Below are 12,500 nucleotides of genomic sequence, written 5' to 3'. Positions count from 1 at the left end.
AGTAGCCTGGGCCTATTGGCGATTTTTTTTAGTTGGTGACGAAGTATCTTCTGCCAGCGGATAACCTAGGAAAAGTTATCACAAGTTTTTCTTTCTAATTTCAAGTAAAGTCGCGGCTGGTGTCCGACAAGTGCGCATTGCAGCGGTCGATGGTACAGGTGGCGCAACGGTCAGGCGGGCGCAAGTACCCCATTATATCAATACAGTATCTACATTATTACATTCCCAGCAGAAAAAGTATATATTTATATATATAATTATCTTAGTATTTAGAAAAAGATTGGTGTTGAGATAAATTTGCTTTGTATGCTAGGTAGTATGTTATCGAAGGATGACACTTGCTGGTAAGGTTTTCTAGATACCAGCGGATATCATATCGCAGGCAATGTTTAACAATCTTTTCAAATCATTTGTTCTTTTAAAAAGAATACGACTGCTGGGGATGGGGCTCAATGCCTTATCTTTTTTTTTTTAATATTATAAAGGATTATCTCAGATATGTTATTCTTGTACCTACACCAGAAATTATTGTAGGTTACCCTGCAATTTAGCGGTCCTATGTTTAAAGTAAACTAATTCTAGTACCAGGGCCTGTGGCTTAACGCTTGTGCTAATAGGTTATATTTTGCAAATGTGTTGCGTCCAGTGATGGTTGGTTTCCAGTTTACAAAGTTTGCCGTCACCGATGACTGCATTTTATTTTTTTAAGTTTGAGATTAGATCATGGATTTGTTTCTCAAAAATCCCATTTGTTACTTTGGTCCGCTTTATATATCACTTAAATTTTGGCATGTTTTAGTGAATTATAGCTCACCAAATCCCTTCAGTAAACAGATAGCGACTAGCTAGTTTAATTGATTAATCCAGAGAGGTAGTGTTTTGAGAATTCCCATTGATTAGAAGTTACTACGAAAGTTTGCATTACATGTTGCGTGACGATTAGACTACGCTGTAGAAATCGACCCAAGATAATGGTCGATAAGTCGCTTTGTCGATTTCATTAGAGGTGCCTTCTGCTTAGATTTGTTCAGTTTATGTGGAATAGAGAAAAAGTGTGTCGAGCACAATTTGCGATGGGACGTCGTGGCTAGTCTCCGTTTCACCGTGGTGATCTGCTAGATAAGTTTATCTAAAATAAAGTTATCAGTTGTTGAGTTGAATGTCTTATTTATTTGATCCACAGAAAGAAGGTTAAAAGAAAGGAGGCTTTAGAGACTTGAATATTTGTGTGTCCTGCCGAATATATGTTCATGTAAAAGATTCCCGTTCTATCGTTAGGTGTGGACCCAAGATTTTTTCTTTTTATAAATCCATTGATGAAAAATTATAGTAACTGGCAAAATAGGCCTAACCGTTCCACACACTTGGTCGTTTGTCTAGCGCATTCTAAATGCGTAGGAAAGTTTTTATCATGAGTGTGGAGTTTTTATTGGAGGTAATTTTTGTCTAAGACCAAATTAGTAGGTTTGCTGAATTACAATTTTGTTACTGGTCAGAAGCTGTTAATTTTCCGCTTAAGGTTTTGACATTTAGGCTATGGCAGTTTTTTTTTCATGTGGCTTTCATAACGGTGTGGAGTATAGCATAACGAATATTTTTTAGGGTCTTAAGTTTATGTCTCAACATTAAGTTTTTTTTTTTTATCGGATCTGCTCATACGCATGGTATATTTAAGAAGGATTCGAATTTAATTATTTATGTTGATATAGTACATCATAAAGTGTCTTAGATTATTTTTAATAGAAGACATTTGTTTTGTATTTTCACGTGGTTTACCACTTATTTTGTATTGTATATGTTTTTTGTCCATGATATCCACTGAGACTAATTTACGAGTGCTTGTATTTTCAGTGTACACACGAGATAGAGAATTGTATTACTCTTGCACTGTTTTATAGAAAATACAATGCACTGTTGTTGACTGTTGGTTTTCAAATCTTTGCTTCTGAGCACTGGCATTTATATCTAATTTTTAATACAGAAACGATAGAATTTGGACTGTAATATTAGCCCACATTATTGGATGTGTTTTGCACAATAGAATTCTCCAAATTACATTGTTGCTACAGTAAATGTCTTTATACCACAATTATCAATGAAATTTGCAATAGCAAGTTCTTCAGCGTGAGCGTCTTTCCTAGGCCAATCAATGAATGTGTCCCTTATGAGAAGGCGCAAGCCACAGTCGGTGTACAAGAATTGATCTTAATAAAGATCAGCGTAAAACTTATCACATGTGGTCTTGAACGCCTTCAATGCAGTGTGCCCTGAGAAACGGGAGTAATTATTTCCAGGGTTACCATTAGATTCATATTCGTACCTCTTGATATCGATACAATATATTGAAAGCGGTATTTTATTTCACAATCTTATGCCAAGTGAATATCCGCAATGTGCGGTGTTCGTTAATCAACGGCCATTGAGAAAGAACACGGTGATCTTCGAAGCTTTGAGGGATCCCTAAATGCACATGTTTGGATCGGTAGTCCCGTTCCCCATGTGAAACCTTTTGGATGCTGGTGAGGAGTTACTGTTAGGCTTACGTGACGGTTTTCTCTTCCTACGAATAAAAGTCCTATTGCAAAATCATTATACTCCATACGGAAATATATCTATTTGGGTTGCATTAAAATCATATTCACGAAATCTCTCTCTCTCTCTCTCTCTCTCTCTCTCTCTCTCTCTCTCTCTCTCTCTCTCTCTCTCTCTCTCTCTCTCTCTCTCTCTCTCTCCGTAGGAGGCTATAACGATATCTCGATTGTCGGTAAGTGCATGCAACTTTTGATCCACATACACTGGGTTTGAATTATGGTTGCTATTCTTTTATAGTAATATACGCGGTACTTATTATGGTGTTGTTGCTCCGTACTATTTATTTGGCAAAGTAGAATTTAATAATTGACTAGTAAAGTAATATTACAAGGGTGCAAGATTTTCTTCATTCCCTGCCTACCTCATGAAACTAGGATACAGGCACAACACATACGGCCTACATTACTGGTAGTCCTACCAATCGGGTTTTCGACCATTTTATATATATATATATATATATATATATATATATATATATATATATATATATATATATATATATATATATATATATATATATATTCCATAGGCTTGCGGTCAACTAGAGGATTTTGTTAAATTTGACCGTGACAAATATAATTAAGAATGAAGTCGTTAAATTAGTTTTCAGGTAGGTTACTCTTGTTTACCTAATATCTCATGTGAAGTTGCAATTTTATTTTTATTTAAATTTTGTGCTCCTCCATAGTTGGTGGTGTAGGAAATTTTTTCCAGTTATATCTGTTTGACTGAACGTTTACGACTTTAGGTTTTGGGACCGACTTTGCCATCTTATATTTTCGACTGATAATATTCCGATATATACCTTTTGGTTTTACATCTTTTTTATTGTTATTAAAGTCTTGGAGGGTCTGAATGTGGTTTTTAGTTATAAAAGGTAGCTAAAACGCTTCAATTCGTTTATCATTGTAATATCTTTTGTTATCGTCTTAAGTGTATTGTGAAGCCTCTCCCGTATCATTTCAGATAGTACAATCATTTACTAGTGAAGGCTCTTTGTAAAATGTGATGACGTTATGCATATAAGTTTTATTCGAAATTTGTTAAGGTCCTTAAACAATTAAGTTAATGATTACGTCTTAATCTTCCATGGCTATGGAAGATAGGAGTGAAGGAGTTTCAGTAGTAGAATCTCCCTGTACAATATATACATATATATACATATATATATATATATATATATATATATATATATATATATATATATATATATATGTGTGTGTGTGTGTGTAATGCGTGTGTATGTGTAAATATTTGTTATTGAGCAGGAAGAAGGATCACAAACACGAGATATTTATTTCTTGCCTCCGTATCATCATACATATTTTTTCTGCGTTTGCACTACGGTATGCTAGGAGATTTTATTCATAATTTAACCGTAACATATTATGTTTGATAATTTTAAAATACTCTTATACAGTATAGTATAACTAATGCCTTATATGAAATTGTAAAACGCAGCGCAGATTGGTTGTAGTTTTCAAAATCAGTTGCCACCTACGTTATATTTTGGTATGGCTATCAGAGATGAATTTGACGTGATATATAGTAATAATATTTTTTTTATCGAGGTCATGTATTAAAGAGCTATCTTTCGGTGCAAGTGAACCCTTCAACTGGATTTTTGGTTACACAGACATATTCATGTTAAAATGCTTCATTTGGTTTTCTTTCCAGAATAATTTTTTTTTTCTGCCCGGTTTTAATCCTGTCTTCAGTATCTATGAGAATTTGAAATGCTGCCGTTTGGTGTACCTTTTACAGTGTAGTTGTATAATCATTCATAGAATGGGGAGCCTGGTAAAATTGAACTTTATCGGTGCAAGGCAGAGTAGTGTATGGAGTTTTCTCAGAATGTGTGTTGGGCATCTTATTTAGATTTATAGGAAATGGTTCGGTATGTGCATTTGATTTTTCACTTGTTAAATTCTACAATAAATTCTATTGCTATGTCATTATGATTAAAGTACAATATACAATATTTCCTTTAATGTGGCAATTGTTTATTAGATTTATGTGGCTGTCTGGGTAATATCTAATAGTCAGTTATTGATCTGTGGTGATGTCAAAGCCGAAAGATTCAGATTGTTTTTTCCCCATTAGTCTGTACAATCCCAGCGACTCTTCTAGTTGATATAGCTAGCATGCGGTTATTGTTTGATGATTTTTTTATTGGGTGGCTTCATATTATATGCAAAGACGGGAAAATCTTGAGATCTTCACTGTACCCCATATTTGATTTTGGGTCTTGAACCAAGAATCGGAAGTACGCCTAATTATCTCCCCTATATAAAAAAGTGTTTGTCTGATATATATATATATATATATATATATATATATATATATATATATATATATATATATATATATATATATATATATATATATATATATATATATATATCGCTCGCATCTTTTGCACACCTGAAAGTTCATAAAGTTTTGTTACTTAAAGTTACGTATCCAGTGGAATAAGTAAGTTATCGCGAAGATCTGATGATCCTGTTTACTTTGTCATGATATGTATGCAAGGCCAAATTTTACCTCGAAGCTTCATTTGGTTTGAACTTTACTCCTAAAATTAATTTCATATTAATTGTAATGATTTTTAGCATTCATGGTTTTGCTCGTATTTAGTATTAAAACAATGTAAATGTTAGTTATATTTGTTCTGTTTTTTCTTTCTTCAGCTTACGTGAGCCCGTTTAACTTTAATAATAGCTTTCTCTTTATTGTTAAGTGACTGGTTGCCGCCGCCCTAACCACGTGGCTTGTGAGATTAGCGATTTTGCTTTAATTTGACGTATTTTTTATACACTAGGGGAGTCGAGTTAATCTTTATCTACTTTATTTTTATAACGTTATGCTTTGCGTCGCGTTTCCTTTGCTTTGCCGTCTGATTTTATTAGACTCCGTGGAGACTAGTGGTAATGGAACAGTGCGCAAAATTAATTTTTTTTTATTAGTTCAGTTCTCATTTTGCTGCCCAACTTCTTTAACTTTGTATCTCTCTCATTTCCTCAGCATTTGAAACATTCTTCGACAACTTTGAGATGTAAGAAGTGTAGCTTGTTCACGGTTGACTCTAACCAAAATTGATAACATTAAGAGTAGCAGTGATAATGACCTAGCGTTTCCACTAGCGATGTGCGTCTTGGTTTCTGTGTGCTCGAGTAAAAGTATTTTACTTTTCAATATCCTTTCTTTTTTAGATTTTTTCAGCAAAAAAAAAAAATATGTAAGCTTAGTGTAATTTTTTAAAATTATTTTAATCAAGCCTCTCGCTTGTTTTTTTTATAAAAAAAATCTCTAGTTGGAGTTATGATGTAATTCCTTCGAATGTATTTATTTTTTGCTGTCTGCTCTGGGTTTTAGTTGATCGAGTCAGCGGAGTGTTTAGTTGTTAATGGGTAGTAATTGGACCATTACCCCTTTTGATGTCTTCTTTTGATCGATATAGTGCTAATTACCGCTACCTCTGTTTATGGTCGTTTGAGATTTTATGACTAGTTAATGGTCTTGTAATAACTATTGTCCCAAACAAGCAGTTTTGTTGTCTCCGATACAAGAGATGATGACAGAGGGGGCGTAAAAAATTATGTTCCCACTATTAGCCGTTTTATATTCAGGAGTTATTTAATATATTTCTCTCTCTCTCTCTCTCTCTCTCTCTCTCTCTCTCTCTCTCTCTCTCTCTCTCTCTCTCTCTCTCTCTCTCTCTCTCATATAGCTTATATATATATATATATATATATATATATATATATATATATATATATATATATATATATATATCTGTGTGTGACGTTTATCTACAGCTAATATATCTCTCTTTAGTATTGTAAGAATGAAGTAGTTTTTCGTAAAGGTCGGAATGACTGGTGTTGAGATATTTTACATCAAATCATGTTCAATCTTTTTTTCTGTATATATACACCCATTTATTTTTAGAATCAAACAAATGACGTGGATATTAATCGACCACACGCCTCAATATTTTTGCGCAAAGTTCCCAGTAGTGGCCTAGCCTACCTGAAATTATTCGTATTTAAATTTGAAATATATGTACTTAGTAAAATGCATTAGAAAGTATGAAAGTGATAAGAATGCTGGAGAGTGGAAGGGCTAATGAAATCATGTTAGCATTATTTTGAATGTTTTTTTTTTTATTTTTTATTTTTTAATCTGCCGTATGCAGACCTGTTTGTTGACTTCTTTCATGGGCACTGTTAACTTGAATGTACTGTAAGTTGATATAGTGGAAATTTTTTTTTTTTTTTTCTGCTAAGAATACTAATCATGTTGATTTCAATTGAACTTTGATTTTATTTACAAATGCCTTTTTTGTCTACTGCTGATACTATCCACAAGTTTTACTCTTTTTAGACGGATATGGCGTATAAATTTCTCTAGTTTCCGGCACTAGCATTAATCCCCAACGGAGCTTTTTGTTGTTTATTTTGTGTATAAATATTTCTTATTACGCAAAACGTTTTAAAAAGCTGCACAAATCAAAGCCAGCCAAGGGTTGGTTAATGACAAATGACTACGTGATAAAGTTTATCATTTATATTAATGTATGGAATCATTATGGGAAAAGTTTGAAACTGCACTGTCCGAAAATCTTCAGAGGTGACAGGTATCTCGTTCCAAAGGTTTACATTATATATATATATATATATATATATATATATATATATATATATATATATATATATATATATATATATACACACACATACATACATACAGTAAATGTGTATATAATTTTTCAAATCGCCCTACAGTATCTAGGCTATAAGAAAAGGAAAGAGATTATAGTGTATCATAATTAAGATCATATGTGCACATGTCCTTTCTTCTCTTAATCACACTCGAGATGTGCTGGTACTTATTAGTAGGCAGTACAACTAAGAGGGATATTCCTTTTTCTTGTGTGTTGTGGTTTCCTATGTAACTTGCAATTTTCATTTTTTTTTTTTTCATTTTAGGTCCTTTAGTACTTTCAAGATATGCTTCAGGAATCGTGTTCTAATTGCTTATGGTCTACTTATTTTATCTCTTGATAGGTCGTCATGTGTTTTAAGTGCAGCTCTTAGCTGTCAATACCCATTTCGTATAAACGCAAATCTGCAGCATAACGGAAGTCATTGAATTTCTGCTTGACTTAGTATTGCTAACTTATTTCCTTTTTTGGTTATGTAGTGTTAAAAATTTCAACATTTGACCAATTTATGCGTACGCATTTTTCTTTTAACAACGAATAGATCCCAGTGTTGCTTTTCTCTCTCCTGCCTGCAACCCCCCCCCCCCCCCCCACTTTCCCGTTGATCCCTTCATGTCGCTTGGCAATTAAACGACAGGAATATCTTTTTACTGGTGAGTTCCATCGCGTGACCAAATTTATTAACTTGGTGACCCTTAATGTGGCTTAATCAGCATATGTGGGCTGGGACCATAAACAACTGCATTACTGGGTAATTTGTGGAGACTTCTATTAGACTTTGGATTTTTAAGCCTTTGATTTCGGTATTCTATCTGTGGGACTTAGTGATGGTTGTCTGCTTTCGAACGAAGTAATGAAGAACATAGAACTTTGGCACTATCCTGTTGTTTTACCAGTACAAGTGAAGTTTAGGTTTATTTTTTACCTTACGTAATTTATTAGCTAAAAACGGGAGGCTTCCTTTTAAAAAAGACTGTAGAGTTAACACGTTGCAGAAGACTAGGCTATTTTTTTCCTTTGTAGTTTCTGTTGTTTGTTCTTTTGTGACTGCTCTCGAGAAATCCTCGGTTTGGTCCCTCCCACGCCTTTTTACAGCCACGCAAAGCACGATATGCCGTATTGTTTAGGGACTGAATTCTACTGTTGTATTGTGTTACCCCAAATTATGAAAATAGCTTCTGTAATTTCAAGATTGTAGTGTTTCTTTGGACTTCAATGATGAGACCTAGGATAAAAAAAATATATATAGCATTGTTGATATGTTTCGGTTGCAGACGGTAATCCATGATTGATCTTCTGGTTTTCAAACTTTTTTGTCAGTCCCCAGAGTTTCTAGGTTATATGGCTTACCTTTTAGCGATGGTATTTTAGGGCCTCGCTTGTTAGGTATTAGAGATGATGTAGATTATAGACAGTAAAGGCTGGGTCTTACTTCAGTATCTCCTCTTCTGTCTTTGTTCTTACTTGCCACCATCATGTGCGGATGTTCACACACTTATGTGGTATATTGCTTCCATAAATATGTAAAAGTCAGACTTTGGAACTACTGTGTAGGCGTATGTTCACTTGAATATATATATATATATATATATATATATATATATATATATATATATATATATATATATATATAAATTACGTTCTCTTGTACATGATAGCTTGTGCGCGTATACTGTTTGCGCGCTGACGTGTGGACAGAAATATATCCCTCAAACAATGAAGTGGAGCCAATTTAAACTCTAGAATGTATGTGTATATATATATATATATATATATATATATATATATATATATATATATATATATATGTAAACTATAGTGCCCTCTCTTACGTAATAGATATATCTACATTTTAAAGATCAGTGGTATTCTATCAGGAATTGAAAAACCGTTAGTATTTATTTACGTTCACAACAGGATATGGTCTGAATTAATATCCTATTGTAAACTAATAGTTACCTCCGACAAAGAAGTTGGAAGGAGGTTATGTTTGTGTGTGTTTATTTGTGAACAGCTTTCTGGCCACAACTTGAATCGCAGAGTACTTACTTGCAGGGAGTAACTGTTGCGGAGTGAATCCGAGTAGCCTATATGGGTAAAATATGTGAGAATTGAAATTAAAGTAGATATTATTATTGCTGAGTCATCTTAAGTTTTATAATGATGACGGCAATATTTGAGTAATGGTTTTTGGTCCAGTGTTCTCAATTCATAGAATGCAAATATAGCCATGTGGGTGGTGACTACAATAGTCTGGATTAGCTTAGGTACCCGTTATTGAAGAGGTGGTTTTGCTTATTTAATTTTTTTTTTTTTTTTATTGATAAAGGATGTTATTCAGAGTAATTTTTTTTCCACAAGTTCTGGTACCTGTAACAATAACATGGAAACTATTGTCTTTATTATGATCGCTGTTTTTATTCGCCTTATAATCATTGATAAACATTCAGGGTATGTTCGAGTAAGGTCCATGAGACAGTGGCAGCTTGTCATTCGATTTGATACCATTCTTATGATCCGTGTCAATCATCATTCATTAAAATTGTAAACAAACGGTCAAATGAGTGTTGATTAAGTGTATGTGAAGATTTTGTTATTCGTGTCTTTATGGTATGTTTGTACTTACGTATGTTGCTGTGATGTGTCTATTAACTTGTTGACTTTCGAATATTAATTTAATGTATTGAAGGTTTTCTATTTAGGTCATAGTTTTGTTTTCCTTCAGCAAAACATTGCATGAAACCATTTTATTATATTTGTTCAACAAAAGGGAACGTTTCCTACTGTCGTGGTAAGTTTTAATATTTTAGACAGGATAAGATATGAAACTATAAGAGATTACTCGAGTGCAATATATGGATGCGATCGTTATGAAGGGTAGATGGAGATGGTTTGGGCATGCTCTTCGTACTCGTTCAAATGGACTCCACAAGGCACTAGAAGAGTTTGAAGACCCAGGCCTACATGGCTGAATACTATGAAGCGCGAAGTAGGAGATGATGAATGGAGAAATATTGAATTAAAAGGTCAAGATAGAGATGACTGGCGAAATCTAACCGAGGCCCTTTGCGTCAATAGGCGTGGGAGATGATTGATGGAGGTTGAGGTTATCTTGGAACTAGAGGTGTCCTCAAATGGTTTTTTCACCATCATACTCAACGATAGTGTCAGAGCACCAATACACAAGACTTTTTTTTTCTTAACCGAATAGGTAACAGGTGAAAATCTTATGGACAAATGTTACAATAAGATTTGGGGTTACGCAAGTTGGTTAGAAATTTCTTGGGGAATCCGTTTTTTTTTTTTTTTTTTTTTTTTTTTTTTTTTTTTTTTTTTTGTGTGTGTGTGAGTAAAGTCCAGTCAACGTTTGTCTAGGCGATGGGATCTGAAAATATTGTCTATCTATGACTTTGAGTTGTTTTTGCTACCAAACCGCAATTCTTATGTGGGAAAAATAAGTTCTTCATAATGGGTTCAAATAATATTGTTTTTGTCGACTGATACACGTTAATTAATACACCCTAATACTTAGCGGAGGGTGGTATTATTAATAGATTTCTCATTACGTAAGCAATCCTGGAAACATTACCGAGAGGTACTGCGGTTAGAATATTAGCGACTTCTACCTCATTGGCTTATCTCGGTTCCACATCTCTTGTAGAAAAAATATGAGGCGGGGTTGTGAACTGAACTTCAATAATTTCTTTATTTTGTGGAATGAATGACAAAGGAGCTTTTGGGTGGAGATGAAACAGCAGCGGTTCCTTGATGGCGGATGCTATCGACACAGGTGTATATGTTAATGGGCTAGCATTGTATTCAAGAACATGCTCGGAAAACATGTTGCGATGTTATCGGGGAATCGTATGACAGGTAAGCTAGTTAGCTATTAAACTGATAGCCAACAACTGTACTTTGTCATTGGAAGGTACTACGGCAGGAATACAATCACCAATTATGGCAGAGTAACGATCTAATCACCAATTCCATCGCTTGTTATCGCCAACCGTTCCTGAAATTACTCAGGCGAGTGCGCCCGCCCTACCTGACACGACTTCAGATGCAGAGGCCTCCAGAAAGCGTAATTAGCAGTACTAGCACGTGGCCCGATAAAGCAACGACTTTGCAATTGTAATGGGATGGCAACTCCTTCGCCCTCCCCTTTTGCCAAAGGACACGCCCCTTGATTCTCGTTGCATCAACAACAATTTTTCTTTCCAATGTTTCAAAGATGTCTTTCTATCTATAATAGTTGGGATGGATTGGTAGAAGTTTACAGCACACGTCCTGTGATGTCGATCGTGATTGTCGAAGTAACCTTTCCCTAGGACCTTTCGTAGCTTTTTATCTTCCATTATTTTATAGAGAAATTAAGAATTGTCATTCTCTCTCTCTCTCTCTCTCTCTCTCTCTCTCTCTCTCTCTCTCTCTCTCTCTCTCTCTCTCTCTCAACATTAGCAATGCGCTCGCTGTTCAACCATCGTAAATTCGTACAAGGAGGTGTCCTCGCTTGCTGCTGCCGTGAATATTCCTTGTGGCGTGATTTCCCGAACATTTCCCACACACTATCATCAGTCTTAAACCTGCAATCTTTTCCAAATTTATAATGAAAGCAGGTGATCACGGGGTGCCTAGCATGTATAGTATAAGTACCCCATTGCAACATAATTGTCACCATTGTCATAAATAATCCTCAGAACTTAAGGATTGCATTTCAATATTGAGATACCGCCGCTAGAGAGTTATTGGGTCCTGTGACTGGCGAGACAGTACTACATTGGATCCTTCTCTCGGGTTACGGCCCAATTTCCTTTTGCCTACACACACACATCGAATGGTCTGGCCTACTCTTTGCATATTATCCTCTGTCCTCGTACATTTGATAACTGACATTACCAAACAATTCTTCCTCGCTAAAGGGGTTAACTACTGCAATGTAATAAAACAATGTCTACTTTCCTCTTGGTAAGGGTGAAAGAGACTCCTTAGCTATGGTAAGCAGCTCTTCTAGGAGAAGGACACTCCAAAATTAAACCATTGTTCTCTGGTCTTTGCCAGTGCCATAGCCTCTGTACCATGGTCTTTCACTGTCTTGGGGTAGAGTTCTCTTGCTTGAGGATACACTCGGCTCACTATTCTATGTTTTTTCTCTTCCTCTTGTTTATTAAAGTTTTTATAGTTT

The 12,500-nt window shown here is 34.8% G+C and overlaps 1 protein-coding gene across 1 annotated transcript in view; it reads left to right on the top strand.

The window, feature by feature from the left end:
• The window catches only part of LOC137621214 (protein pangolin, isoforms A/H/I/S-like), a 36,889-nt gene that overhangs the window by 633 nt on the left and 23,756 nt on the right, over positions 1 to 12,500 (top strand). The window lies entirely within an intron of this gene.

This window comes from Palaemon carinicauda, chromosome 27 (assembly GCF_036898095.1).
Source record: "Palaemon carinicauda isolate YSFRI2023 chromosome 27, ASM3689809v2, whole genome shotgun sequence".
In the NCBI taxonomy this organism is placed as follows: Eukaryota; Metazoa; Arthropoda; class Malacostraca; order Decapoda; family Palaemonidae; genus Palaemon; species Palaemon carinicauda.
This window is presented reverse-complemented; position numbering and strand designations above follow the sequence as displayed.